General features: G+C 40.5%; 1 non-coding gene across 1 annotated transcript; it reads right to left on the bottom strand.

Moving 5' to 3' along the window:
• Positions 1–577: 577 nt before the first annotated feature.
• On the bottom strand, positions 578–650 carry Trnak-cuu (transfer RNA lysine (anticodon CUU)). The gene has a single exon. It is a non-coding gene; the product is annotated as a tRNA-Lys (tRNA).
• Positions 651–4,677: the final 4,027 nt, after the last annotated feature.

Below are 4,677 nucleotides of genomic sequence, written 5' to 3' on the forward strand. Positions count from 1 at the left end.
TTATCAAATAGTGCCATTCCCTGGTGACTAACTGTGGCAGAACCTTCCCCTAATGAATAAGGATTTCAAGGGACCAATCACTGGGTGACGAGTAGGCAGGACTTCTGGGTCGAAGAAAGGAAGAGGGGAGGCAGGAAAAAGATACTCCCTTTTGGATGGGACAATGTAGGTAGCTCTACCCCCTACCACCTCCCCACCTCTGCTTTAGGTGGCGGATCCACAGGAAGCCATCACTGGAGGATTTATAACTTAAAATAACTTACAAAATAGGATGCTAGTTTCTGTGCCCAGCGATTGTGTTACCTTGTGACTCTAAACTAAGATTTTGTGGTGTTTTCTTTCATGCAGTGACTCAACTGGATTCAAAAGAAAGGTAAGGCCACCCCAGCCAGCCACAGAAATGTGGAAGCTTGAGACGTGTGTGGCAACAGCCTGCCATGAGAACTAGTGAGTTGGATGGAGTGATTTCAGAGCTTTGAGTCAGAGAGTCTGCTGGGCTGAGAACAGGCTGGCCTGTCTGCCAATGCCATGTTGGTGGAAGTATGGATTGATTTTTAATATTTCTCGCAACAGGTGGCACCCAATATGGGGCTTGAACCCACTACTATGAGATTAAGAGTCTCATGCTCTACTGACTGAGCTAGCTGGGCTTTCATTCAGGGACACCTCTAATATACATCTGGCCTCAGAGGTTCTCCTTAGCCATGAAGGGAGATTCTACAACCCACTTCCTGTATCCTTGACTCTAAAGCCAGAACCAAGTGGCCAAAGCGCCAAGTTCTGCTGCTTGATGGGTCTGGAACATGGTTCTCTCTTTCAATTACATTTGATTAAGCTTTCTGCAGTTGATGATCTCCACTGTTTAAGCTGCCCCTTAGTTCCTTTCCAGAAGTTGGAAGCTTATTGCATTTAGCATCAGGCTATTTAAACTTTGTATCTCTTTGAACTCTGAACTTGGCTCCATTATACTTCCAAGTAACCCCTTTCCCCACAAACTGTACATTTTGTATTTCTCTTTGTCCAACTTTCTCCTTTTCATTACAGATCTGCATAAGAATTACCACTAATAACCACATGATGCAGTTAATAGTAGGCTGTCTTGAAATTTCCTCTGACCATGTGCTATTAATCCAAAACTCTTCAATTTAGTCTCAGGCAGGTTTTTAGGACAAGGGCAAAAAGCAACCATACTTGTCACAAATATATCACAAGAATTGTCTCTAGGCCACTTACTAATATTCTTCCCCTCTGAAACTTTTTAAGCTGAGCCCCCACAGTTCAAATCACTCTTAGCACTGTCTTCCATGTACCCACTACAATGGCCCTTGTTTAAAGGACCCTTCTGGTTTTCTAGTTCAGAATCCCAGTCTTCCATATTCTTCCAACAAGCATCATGGTCAGACCTATCACAGCATCATACTACTCCCTGGTACCATTTCTGTCTTAGTCACTGTTCTGTTGCTATGAAGAGATACAATAAGGCACCAAGGCGACTCTTATAAGAGAAAACATTTAGTTGTAGACTTGCTTACCATTTCAGAGGCTTAGTTCATTATCAAGGTGGGAAGTATGGCAGCAGGCTTGGTGCTAGAGAACTTATTGAGTCATGTAGTCTGATGCACAGAGAGAAATGAGGGGACTAAGCTTGGCATGGGCTTTCTGAAAGCTCATAGCACACCCCAGTGAGATGCTTTCTCTAACAAAGCCATATCTATTCCAATAAGCCATACTTCTAAATCCTTATCAAATAGTGCCCTGATGACTAAGCATTCAAACTATGATCCTACAGGGGCCATTCTCATCCAAACCACCACATACCCTCTCTCTACTCCATCTGTATAAGGTCACCTTATTTCTCTATTATGTCTGTAATTTCAGTGATAGTCTCTACAATAAATATCCCTACTGTGAGATCTTCAGTATGCCCTATAATAAGGCCTTGTATGGTATCTCTTCTTCCTAGAGCCTTGATCTCCATCAAGAACTACAGTTTGAGCTACACTTTGATTTTGAAGAATGCTTTCTAGAACTGGAACAACACAGTTGATTCTCACCTTGGTCTTTGTGAAGGATCCAAATGTCAGTGATGCCTGAGATACTACAGAAAGTCTTCCAAAGGCCAGGTGTGGTGGCTTGTGCATATAATCGCTGTTCTTGGGAGGCTAAGGCAAGAAATGTCCTATGCATTTGACTGAGGTCAGCCTGGATCACATAAGTGAGTTCTAGGTCAACAAGGTCGTCTGTAGAGTAAGACCTCCTTTCATAAAAAAGTTTGGACAGAATTTCTGAAAAATTAAACCATAAATTCTAATTTTTGACACACTGAAACATGATTCCTGAGATTTTCAAAAAGATTATCTTTAAGAAATATATGTGTATGCGCCAAGTACACACAAGTGCTTTTTGGCTGCAGAGGCCAAAAGAAGGTGTTAGATTCTCTGGAACTGGAAGTTGTGAGCCACTCAATGTGGGTGCTAGAATTAAATTCTTAACTGCTGGAACATCTCAGCAGCTCCTTCTGGGATTTTTTTCAAACATTCTTTCAGAGGTATGCTGAGGCACTTATGAAGGTCAGAGGATGGCTTGTGGGAGTCAGTTCTCATATTTCACCTTATGAGTCCTATGGATTGAACAGGTCTTCAGTCTTGGTGGCAAGTATCTTTACCTTCTGGGCCCCTGTTAGGAATTTTAATAAGTTAGACTAATATTTTGTCACTGTTAACCAGAAAGCCTTTTTTCCAGCTGCTGTAGAAGACTTGGCTTTAAGAATGGTTTTGTGGGAGGCAGGTTCTCATTGTTACCACAACCCACTACTGGAGTCTTATTGTCTTAAGGCCTGTAGCACATCAAATGTCTTTTGTCTTTTACATTGAAAAATAAATATGCACGTGGTTCAAATGTGACTAAGGAAGAATGGAGGAGAAGACAGAGGATCTGAAAGAAAAGTCCTCAGTGAGTGGGAAGAAAGGGAGATGAAGAGTTCCTAGGGGAATATAAATAGGTGACCCTTAAAGCTGAGTGCTCACTAAGCATCAAGCCCTCATCTAGGGACTTCTAAACATGTAAGCCTCCTGAACATCATGACGAACTTAGTATGTCAGATTTCTGCCTGCAGTCTATTTCCTTGTCCTTGGCCTATGTCAGATTCCTTCCAAGCAGCCCATTTCCATGTCCTTGGCCAATGATAGATTCCTGTCAGGCATCCCCAAAAGCTCTTTACATCTCCTTCTTTTTATTGCATAAACCAGACTGAGCCTGTCTTAGATCGTTCTGACAAGAATGCCTTCCTTACCTGTCGTGGAATATGCATTATCAAAAGCAATGCACTTCTGTCTTAGGTTAGTAAGGCTCTGTGCAGAATCTTACCCATCCTTGGCTTGCCAGCCTGTTAAATTAATTGACTGTATAGTTTCTAATTGTGTTAGTGTGTTGATTACAGGGGTCTATCAACCAGTTAAATTAACTGTCTGGGGGTCCATTTTCAGTTTCAAGTCATGTACTTTGGCTGCCAACCTGTTGGTGTAGTTAGAGACAAGCTTTAACACAATGGGCAGAAATAAAAGTATTCCTAGGACAAGAAGGGCTAGCATGGTCAAGCTATATATGCCAGTCCTGAGGTATAACCAAAATGGAAATACTGACCTCGGGCCATGGATAATTTTATTGGCATTATCTGCAGTATATCAAAGCTCAACAGAGCAGCATTCTTTAAATTCATGATCTCACTATGCAAAGATAAAACACCCAGCAAGGTGTTAGAATTATGCCAAATACCCTATAGGTGTCTTTAATTTTTCTTCTAATTATAATGACAATCATTGTAAATTTTAGAAGTAATACTATGGTATTACTTCTAAAGTAATTCTATGGTATTACATTCCAATGATATTTGTCATGACACTTGAGATGGCTCCTAACTCATGAACCCTAAACCTTCTTCAGATAATTTGAATAGGATATAGAGCATCAATCCATTGTTCCAGATACCTATATAAATCCTTTTTGTATACTCAATACATTAGTAACATTTTTTTTTTTTTTTTGCTAAATGGTTAACAAAAATAGCTGTTTTAACTCCTTGTGTCAAAGCTAGTGCAGAAGCTGGGGTGCTAGCAATTAATGAAATTAAAGCTGTTATACCAGCAATAATCAAGCCCACTACCCTCTTGCTTCTGCTTAAAGCCTAACTCACTTCTTTCAGCACTTTTAAGCTTTTTTTTTTTTTTTTTTTTTTTTTTTTTTTTTTTTTTTTTTTGAGAATCAAGGTTTTTTAATATTCAGGGCAGTGGCGGGGTAGTGGTGGCACACGCCTTTAATCCCAGCACTTGGGAGGCAGAGGCAGGCGAATTTCTGAGTTCGAGGCCAGCCTGGTCTACAGAGTGAGTTCCAGGACAGCCAAGGCTATACAGAGAAACTCTGTCTCGAAAAACCAAATATATATATATTATATTCAGGGCAGTAAGACAAAAGCTGGTTGATAGACTCCCCTAACAAAATTGCCAGGTTTCACACTAACACAATTAGAAAGTATACAGTCAATGCAACTTACAATAAATGCTGTAGAAGGGACAAAACCAATTTTAGCTTGACAATTAAAAGAGCATTAAAACATGCACTAACCCTTGTTTGAGATCCAGATCCTGTCCCAACTGTATCTCTTGCTATCATAACATCATA

Source organism: Arvicanthis niloticus, chromosome 1, assembly GCF_011762505.2.
Source record: "Arvicanthis niloticus isolate mArvNil1 chromosome 1, mArvNil1.pat.X, whole genome shotgun sequence".
In the NCBI taxonomy this organism is placed as follows: Eukaryota; Metazoa; Chordata; class Mammalia; order Rodentia; family Muridae; genus Arvicanthis; species Arvicanthis niloticus.